Source organism: Perissodus microlepis, chromosome 1, assembly GCF_051167445.1.
Source record: "Perissodus microlepis isolate ML-2025 ecotype Zambia chromosome 1, ASM5116744v1, whole genome shotgun sequence".
In the NCBI taxonomy this organism is placed as follows: domain Eukaryota; kingdom Metazoa; phylum Chordata; class Actinopteri; order Cichliformes; family Cichlidae; genus Perissodus; species Perissodus microlepis.
The window spans coordinates 636,890-647,606 of NC_140461.1; positions in this window are offsets into that span (position 1 = coordinate 636,890).

The following is a 10,717-nucleotide window of genomic DNA, read 5'->3' on the forward strand; positions in this document are numbered from 1 at the left end:
TATGGGTTGCGTCCTTCTCCCATATGCTCTTCCAGTATTGCTCCGTCTCCAGCCTTGGTGGTGCTGTTCTCTTATTGTTCCCTTGCCACTGAGAGTACACCTTTGCTGGTTCTGTGGAGAACAGCTGGTTTATTCTCCTGCCTTCTATCTCTCTGGTGTACCTCCTCAAGCGGCTGGCCAAGGCTGTGAGTCTTTGCTTGGCAGTTTCCAAGGCCTCAGGTATGGACAGTTTGCTGTATTTCTTATGCACCTTCTTTTGCCACACCTTTCTGCAACTCCGTTAGTTGGCTAACCTCCCTCCGTGCTGCTTTGATCTTGCTCTCTAGCCTCCTTCTCCATGGAGGGTACTGCCCCTTGTGGCTGTTCAACTTGTAGCCAAGCATCTCACTGATCACTGCTGCCGTATTGTAGATCAGTTTGTTAGTGTCGGTAATCGTGGTTGTAGGTATCGTCCGTAGTGCTGTATATATATATATATATATATATATCACAGAGCAGCTGTATTTGTACTGACATTAGATTACACACAGGTGCACTCTATTTAGTCATTAGCACTCATCAGGCAACTGACTGCACTCAGACCAAAGGGGGCTGAATAATTACGCACACCCCACTTTGCAGTTATTTATTTGTAAAAAATGTTTGGGATCATGTATGATTTTCGTTCCACTTCTCACGTGTGCACCACTTTGTGTTGGTCTTTTATGTGGAATTCCAATGAAATTGATTCATGTTTGTGGCTGTAATGTGACAAAATGTGGAAAAGTTCAAGGGGGCCGAATACTTTTGCAAGCCACTGCATTTAGAACGTAACTCCCGCAATAAACGAGGGACCACAGTAAATACATACCTGCAGATTTCAAGACTGCTTCTTCCTTCAAACCTCATTCTTCTTCCTGACCTGCTGTTGATCTGAATTATTACTGTATTCATACTTTTATGAATTTATTGGATTTACTGGTCTATTCCAGGTTTCAGCACATTAAACCACCACAGGATTTCTGCAGTCACAGATTAAAACATATATTTAAACAAAAAACGTGCCCATTGTGTTTTGTTTGGTTGTGTGTGTGTGTGTGTCTGTGTGTGTTTATGTTTATGTTTATCTCAAAGCTTTGCTCGCAGCTTCTCTCGATGACTCTCTTTGTGGTGACTCATCTGATTAATTTCAGGTAGAAGTGCATCAGGAAGCAGAGCTGTGAGAGATCATAATCTGCTTTTATTTTGAAATAGTCTTGTTCAAAATCTGCTAAACATGAGCAGTTTAAAGCATCAAATCATTTTCTCTCCAACGTTAAATGAAAACGAGTGTCGTGTGTAAAAAATGCGGCTAAAGCGAAGAGGTGATAAAAGCCTTCGCCAGGCTGCGGCCGTTCACTGAGCGCGCTCAGAGCTTTCTGAGGAGGACAAACAAGCGCCGATGATGTGCTCGGTGATGGGATGCTTTATGTGCACTCGAGAGGCCGTATGGATCGCGTCGAGTGTTAAGAGCACATACTGCAGCAACACTTTGCATATTTCCATCTCGCTCCTCTTCATCTGCCTGTTATTTTGGTTCCTAATGAAATCGCACACAAATCGCCCGAAGTGCTGACAACACAGGCTGCAGGGCCACAAAGCCAATCCTCTCAGGGCTCCATTTAGAGGCAGGCTAACGGGCTGCTCTCACACACACTTTCATTGTGTGGCTGCCTGGGCTAACTGTCTGCAAATATCTGAAGAAAATACAGCTGTGAGTTAATCTAAATCTGAGCCGTGGAGAGAAAAGAAGCAGCAGAGGTGGAGAAATGCTGCACATCAACAGCTCTGCTAAACTTCTTTGCATCGGCTGCGGTCGCAGCTATATTTCCCTCCCAAAATGACACTTTAATTAAACAAATTACCGCGCCTCGGGAGAAGGACCTTCGAGAGTGCGATAAGGCCGAGAGGAGATAAAAGCCTTATAGGCAGTGTTTATCAGAGACGCGGGGGTTTAAACCTTTAATAGGTAATGCCCAGATAAGTAAGCCTTTGTGGTGTTCGTGGTGCAGAGATATTTTACACAGAGGAGCTTACCACAGAGAGGGGGAACTGAATCTGGATCAGACGACCACTGCACCATCTCCGATTAAGAAGGGGGCCACCGCAAAAGTCTGCTTTTATTTCTGTGCCCATTTCAGCCAAACAGTCTTTTCTCACACTTTAACCTATGATGTGCCTTTATTTTCTTTCTTGCAAAGCAGCGTTCGCGATAAGAGTTTTTCCGATTTTCACGGATCAACACGAGTGCAGCAGATTTTACCTGTCATGTGGACCGAGTTGCAAACTTTGATCCTCAGAACAACACCTCCGACTTATACTGATCGCTAACAACAGCCACAGTTACATGAGACCAAGTAATAACTTTTAAAATCCATATTTTTCCACCAACATGCCACTGGTCCCACAACATTATGACCACCTGCCTAAAACTGCGTCGGTCCCCCTGACCCATCGAGGCGTGGCCTCCGCTTGACCCCTGAAGGCGTGCTGTGGTATCTGCACCAACGTGTTAGCCCCACAGACCTGCAGGTTTCGCTCAAAGCCCTTTTTTTTTTTCTAACATCAATCTTACACAAAGGACAACATGCTCAATTGCCCCTTGATATATCCCACCCACTAACAGGTGACATAATGAAGGAATACTGTGGCTGCAGCTCAGGAGGGATAGCAGGTCATCTACTAATAGGCAGGTTGTGGGTTTGATGCCTGGCTGCTTCAGTCTCCAGTTTCTGTGTGCCTTAGGCAAGATGCTGAACCCCAAGTTGCTCTCTGATGTGTTCATGAGTGTGGATGTGTGTTACACAGAAAGCACTTTGGTGTAGAAAAAAGTGCTTGTATGAATGTGGTTGAATGGGTGGATGAGACATGTTTAGTGTCTCATCCACCCATTCAACACAGTTAGTGTTGATGAAATGATACTGAGACAGCAGTTAGCTGTAGTAAAATCTACTAAATTTTCATTTTGGCATAGTTTTTAAACATCCATCCATCCATTCAGCCATTTTTTTTTTCCTCTTATCCAAGGCTGGGATGCGGAGGCAGCAGCCTAAGCACCTCCCTCTCCCCGGCCACCTCCTCCAGCCTTTCCGGGGGAAGGCGTTCCCTGACTAGCTAAGATATTTATCACTGCAGCGTAACCAATAAACATCCAAAAATGCTGCCCAGCAGCAGGGCTGGACTCATAATCTGGCATCCCGAACACTTTCCCGGTGAGCCGACGTACTTTGGGACCGATGGGCGGGGCTGAAAGGCTGCTGCACAATGGCCGTACATGCACTGACAGCAGGCCATTCGTGCATTTTCATTACTGACTGGATTGCCCTATCAAGTCTTTTAACGTGACCGGGCCCTCACCTACCTTTGCTGTGCGCCCATGCAGCTTGTAGAAAAAGTTTAGTGTGGAAGAAATGGTGAACAGGTGGAGCTGAAAAACTGAGAGATAGTAGTCGTAGTAGCAACTAGTGACCAGGCAGACAGTCACAGGACGCTACTGCAACACTAGCTGTAACAAAGTGAGGACGAGATGAGGACAATGAAATTAACATGGTAAGAAAATAGATGGAGGGACATCATTAGGAAAGGAGAGATTCAAGGATTTAAGTAAAATGAATGCCTACTTTGACCACGAGTCACTGCTAACAGCTAAAGTGTAGCATTTCATTATTGTCACATCCTACAGTGCAACTAGGCAATAACCCAACAACACCTGTACCAGCCTGATTAAAGCTTGTTTCGCCTCTGTCAGTGCGCCCCAGGGCGGCTGTGGCTACACTGTAGCTGCCATCACCAGTGTGTGAATGTGTGTGTGTGAATGGGTGGATGATTGTGTATAGTGTAAAGCGCTTTGGGGTCCTTAGGACCAAGTAAAGCGCTATACAAATACAGACCATTTTTTTTACCTTTTGTTTCAATATCTATAATCAAGAAATGTTTTTCTTTATTTTACATTGTAGATTCTGACTGAAGGCATCAGCACTATGAATGAACACATATGGAATCATGTAGTAAACAAAACAGTGTGAAATAACTCAAAACATGTTTTATATTTTAGATTCTTTCAAACAGCCCTCCTTTGCTTTGATTCCTGCTTTGCTCACTCTTGGCCTTCTCTCCATGAGCTTCATGAGGTCGTCTCCTGAAATGGTTTCCAACAGTCTTGAAGGAGTTCAGAGATGCTGAGCACTTGTTGGTCCTTTGCCTTCACTCTGCGCTCCATCTCATCCCAAACCATCTCCACTGGGTTTAGGTCAGGTGACTGTGGAGGCCAGGCCTCCATCACTCTCCTTCTCACCTCCTCACTTGGGGTCATTGTCCTGTCCTGTCCTGTCCTGGCGTGTTGCTGCAGGATGCTGTGGTAGCCATGCTGGTTCAGTCTGCCTTCAGTTTTGAATAAATCCCCAACAGTGTCACCAGCAAAGCCCCCCCACACCATCACACCTCCTCCTCCATGCTTCACAGTGGGAACCATGCATGTAGAGACCATCGTTCACCTTTTCTGCGTTGCACAAAGATACGGTGGGTGGAACCAAAGATCTCAGATTTGGACTCATCAGACCAAAGCACAGATGGTCTAATGTCCACTCCTTGTACTTGTTTCTTGGCAAACAAATCACTTCTGCTTGTTGCTTTTCCTTAGTCGTGGTTTCTCAGCAGCTATTTGACCGTAAAGGCCTGATTCACACAGTCTCCTCTGAACAGTTGATGTAGAGATGTGTCTGCTACTGGAACTCTGTGTGGCATCTGTCTGGGCTCTGATCTGAGCTGCTCTTGTGATTTCTGAGGCTGGTGACTTGGATGAATTTATCCTCAGGGGCATCTTTACACAGCCTGCACCTGGTGTCTGCCTGGTGTGATAGACCCCAGCCTCTATGGATCTTGTGCTCAGAGCTTGTTCCTGTGCTGCCATGATTAGTGCCTCCGTGCTGACTTTCAGTCCAGCTTTGTCCAGCCACTCGTAGGACTTCTGGATGTCAGCCACCTCCGCTATCTGCTGGTGGTACATACAGTGTAGGGGCCTGTCCTTCCATGATGGGTCCTCCTCTTTCTTGGGTTTCTGCTGCCTGAGGTATTCACTGAGCACGTGGTCAGTTGGGGCCACCTCCCTGATGTATTTGTGAATGTTCATTGTCTCAGGGTGCTGTCAGGGTGGGTGTAGCTCAGGAGGTAGAGCTGGTCATGTACTGATCGGAAAGTTAGTGGCAATCCCTGGCTCCTCCAGTCTGCATGCCAAGTATCCTTGGGCAAGATACTAATTCCAAGTTGCTCTCCAATGCATCCATCGGAGTGTGAGTGTGTACACAGCAAAATCTCCAGTGTTAAACTGACATTAGAGAGTGTCTATATGAGTCCACTCCTCTGAGTGTTAAATATAACACTGTCTGTGAAGGTTCTCAGTCATCCAGGTCATCGTAGTCTAAGGAGCTTGGAAAGAAAATCTTGCATACCCACCACGGAGGCCGTGGAGACTGTCAGAAAACGACTACAAGAAGACAGCTCCTTGGAAGACAGGACCAACTTCACACCCGATCAGATTTGCACACTGTTAGACCTCTGCCTCACCACTACATATTTCAAATACAACGAAGGCTTCTACAGACAAAAACATGGCTGTGCCATAGGCTCCCCCGTGTCACCTATTGTAGCCAACCTTTACATGGAGGAAGTGGAAAGGAAGGCTCTTGGCGCTTTCAAAGGAAGAGTACCCAGCCACTGGTACAGATATGTAGACGACACCTGGGTCAAAATCAAGACACAAGAAGTGGAATCCTTCACTGCGCACATTAACGCCGTGGAGAAAAACATCAAGTTCACCAGGGAAGACACAAAGGACGACTGTTTGCCTTTCCTGGACTGCGCTGTGCACATTGAAGAGAACGGCAAACTCAACATCGAAGTTTACCGGAAGCCCAGACACACGGACCAGTACCTCCTCTTTGACTCCCATCACCTTCTGGAACACAAACTTGGAGTAATCAGGACCCTACACCACCGGGCAGAACATGTTCCCTCTAAGCCTGAAGGGAAAAAGAGGGAACACACGCATGTAAAGGAAGCACTCAAAACATGTGGTTATCCTAATTGGGCGTTCATAAAGTCAGCAAAGATGCACAGAAAAGAAGATCAGACACCAGCGAGGGAGGATAAGAAGGACAGACGCAACAACATTGTCATCCCCTATGTAGCCGGTGTATCAGAGAAACTCAGGAGAGTTTTCTCCAAGCATGACATCCCGGTGCATTTCAGACCCAGCAACACACTCAGACACAAACTGGTTCACCCGAAAGACAAAACTCCAAAACACAGACTTAACAATGTGGTGTTTGCTGTACAGTGCAGCGAGGAATGCCCAGACCTCTACATCGGAGAGACCAAACAGCCACTTCACAAGCGCATGGCACAACACAGAAGAGCCACCTCCACAGGACAAGACTCAGCAGTCCATCTGCATCTAAAGGTCAAAGGTCACTCTTTCGAGGATGCCAACGTTCACATTTTGGACAGAGAGGACAGATGGTTTGAAAGAAGCCATTTACGTCCACTGTGAGCGACCATCTTTGAACAGAGGCGGTGGTTTACGACACCAACTCTCTGCCATCTATAAACCAGTTTTGAGATCCTTCCCAGACGCCTTAACGCCCACTCACATCCTGGGCCATCTGACCTCAGGAAATGACATGATAGGGTGGGGCCAGGTTTCACAATGAGCTCACCCGAAACCCTGGCTGATTGTGACCCACACCCGCTTTCACACCTTGGCTCAGGCGATTAGAGGATCATCAGGGGGTCCTTTGTCCCTCTGTGGGGGGATACTCCCACTGGGTTTAAATCTGGGACTCTCCACCATTTGACCTTAGAACTGAAGAAGCATCTCGGATGAGAGGTGAAACGTCTTCAAGCAACTCAAAGAAGTCTAGACGCTTTTCTTTCCAAGCTCCTTAGACTAAATATAACACTGTTGAGTGTTATATGAACACTTTTGACAGTGTTATATTTTTAAAAGTAACCTAGTCAGTTTTGAAGATTAACAATGACTAACACTGAGCAGTGCTGATTTTCTAACACTGGAAAATAACTCAAAATGTTAGAAATATTCCAGTGTTAGAAAATCACCACTGCTCAGTGTTAGTCATTGTTAATCTTCAAAACTGACTTGGTTACTTTTAAAAATATAACACTGTCAAAAGTGTTCATATAACACTCAACAGTGTTATATTCAACACACAGAGGAGTGGACTCATATAGACACTCTCTAATGTCAGTTTCACACTGGAGATTTTGCTGTGTATGATTGTTAGCTAGGAAGCACTGAAAAGCTTAGAAGAAAGTGCTTGTGTGAATGGGTGAACGTGGCATGTTGTATAGAGCACTTTGAGTACTCCGGGAGAGTAGAAAAGCGCTATATAAGAATCAGTCCTCTTACCATTTACCATTCATCCTGGACTGTGGTACTGACACTCACCAGTCCCCGGCCTCCTTCCGCCCACTGAGCTCAGGGTGCTGGACTTGGGTGAAACCCTCCATGTATGGTCAGGATCTTTGATTCTGATAGAGTGATTCGGGGGTGTTGATTCATTTAAACTACCTGCTATAACCAGGTTTCTGTAAGGCAGAGTAAATCGATTTGTTGATCAATTATTAACTCATGTACTAACAGAGACTTAGAAGAGAGAGACCCAATGTTTAATGATCCACATTTTACCATTTTACTCTTTGGTGCTTGTACAAAAGGCCAGCCAGTCGGCTATACTGATGAAGGGAGCCACATCTGCCAAGTAAATATATCAGCATACAGCTGCCGATTAGCCAATCAGTGGTGAGGCAATCCATCCTCTTCACCAATCAGAAGACGCAATTCTACCTCATCATTACGCACAGGCTTCGACGCAAAGACTTCGGTCGGAGCTGCAGGTGGGGAGAGTCAGCAGAGGTTTACTCACGGTGTGGATTTTGTTCCTTCTTATGCTGTTAGCGGTGTGCGTCCATGAGACTGTAAGGTGTTTTATCCTGTTTGTTCTTTGCTGCGGACATTATCCTCCCTTGTGTAAATCTTTGGCGCCCACTTTGTTTACCGAATGTTACTGCCGTTTACTGCGAAGCAGCCTCTGCCATGCAGTCATTAAGGGACCATCACTAATTTCTCATGTTGGCTGTAAAGTGTCTAGTTAGAATTTATGTAAATAGTAAAATTAGCATTTGTTGATACTCCCTTATTTTGGTTGAATGTTCCCAGTGTCATTTGTATTGTTGTATTACACATTTAATTCACTCTGTTCACGTAATTATGTAAGACTTTTATGTTCTTTTCCAACAGAAACCACACCATCACCACACGGCATTTAGCATTTTACAGCAGGTTAAATCCCCTCACTCACATTATGGATGTGTAACTTTTATCTATCCTGTTGAGGATACTATACTGTTCTTTCTTTGTGATTTTTTTTTATGCTTAAGTCAGTTTTTCTGATTTTTAGCTTGTTTTTTGTCTGGTTAGGAGCTGACACAGTCTCTAAGGGGATGGAGAGGCATCTCTAACTGAAGGGTGGTGTAATGTTTGCACTGCAAACCCCCTAAAACGGTACGAGCGGTCCGACGCTGCCGTACAATACGACATTTACTGCACTGAGAGGTAGAACGGCCTCTTTGTAGAGCACAGAGGTTTGATAGTAAAAGATGGAAGAGATGGAATTGTTCTCCAGGAAGAAGTCTTACTTAGTGAGGTGGAAACAGCTTAAATTGGATTGTGTTGCTGTAATCAGAGATACAAGAGAGAAACAGACACTTGTCGCTGGTTATTACTTTGAACTACAGCATTTCAAAGTTTCGGTCTCCACTTAGTTTACAGTTAAATGAAATCAGCTGTGAGTGCTGCAGTGACGTCACCTCCAATAAAGAGGAGAGACCGCAGAGACGCTCACAGGAAGTGCTGCTGCTGCGAACACGCAGCATGTGTTTCAGGTTAGACGAGCATGTGGCCCGGCTCTGCTACGACACGCTGTTAAACCTGAGAGCTCTCCTCCCCCCGCGGGGAGGAGGAGAGAGCAGCAGTCTCACATCCTCACCTCCCCCACCTCCTGCACGTGTGAGGAAGAACCCAAGGGTCTCTGGACCACCGTGGAGCGAGTTTATAGACCGCACGAAACGTGGAATCCACTGTTATTATGTCAGACACATGCAGATCCACCTGGTGCCGGCTCTGCCTCTCTGAGCTGATCGTACGGATCCATTACTGGGGAAATTAAACGGCAGCCATCGGCACACACAGTCCTCTCTCTGCCATATACCTGCACTTCCTTTTAGCATAAGCAAGCATAAAATGTTAACATGAACACATCGGTGAGGAAGAGCAGCAGCTGCACGAGAGGCTCGCAGATGTGACGAACGTATAAAAGAGAGAGCGTGGGGATAAGAAGGTGAAAGGGAAAGTGGCTGCTGCCATTGTGCCGGCTCTGCAGCCGAGTAGAAATCCAACCTGAAGAAGGCGTCCTCATGCCTTCAAAGCCTGCACGCATCACCATGCTGTTCACATCAAAGGACAGCCACACATTAGCTGTCAAACTCCTCTTTCATCTCCAAACTTCAAAGAGGCCCATTGATTACTCTAAGTGGCCATTACCAAACATCCGAGCCTGCCGCCTCAGTCAGAGGCAGCTCTGACAAAGGGGGAGGCTGAATGTGAGCAGGGTGGAAAGCAGGCCGCAGACGGAGACGGACGGAGAGAACCGGGAGCTCGTGCCAAAGACGAGAAACCAGCTGCAAATAAAAAAAATGACGAGCGCTTCTGTGTGTGTACAAACACGTCACTATTGTTGAACATGTGGTAAGAGAGCGATGTGAACACGGGGTCCCCTGAGAATCTGCCGTGACAGCGCGAGTGAACGAGGCAGTGCTGATGTCTGCACAAAACACACTGCAAACACGGCTTCAGAGAGCTCACACCAAACACGACAACAACAATAAAAATAATCATTAGAAAGCACCGTGTCACGTGCTGTGACATCACCCACTGGTTTTGGACTGGTTTCTTTTTAAAGCCTCTCTGTCAGGGTTTTGGTCACGTTATCGCCTGTATCCACAGACTGTATGTGAGCGTCACTCAGACACAGATACCTGCTCATCAGTAAAATCCAGATAAAAGCCCAGAATGTTCTTGTTCGGTCTGTTAGTACAGTAATCTCACAGCGGTCGTATTATTGGTGAGATAATGTCATTATAAATTATCTAACCCAGCGGTCCCCAACCCCCGGGCCTCGGACCGGTACCGGTCCGTGAGTCGTTTGGTACCGGGCCGCGAGAGTTGAGGCTCAGGTGTGAAATGTCTGGTTTTCATGGTTTTTATCGGTTTTCAGCGTTATTTTGTTATCGTTTTTATCGTTAACTTGGTTTTCCTGGGTCTTTTCACGTGTGTTATGAATAAATCTTCTTTTTTCGGTACCGGTACTAGTTTTATTTTGTTGTATTTATCCGCGACACCTTAAAGGCCGGTCCGTGAAAATATTGTCTGGCATAAACCGGTCCGTGGCGCAAAAAAGGTTGGGGACCGCTGATCTAAAAGGGTTACTCAAATACGTTCATTTTCACATTAAGGTCATTTATATAACAGCGTTAGTGTGCTCTGATACATGACAGCAGTACGCTATAGTTCAAAGGATGGTTTGCACTGTTTGTCAGCATACATGTTGTAGTAATTAATGTTCTG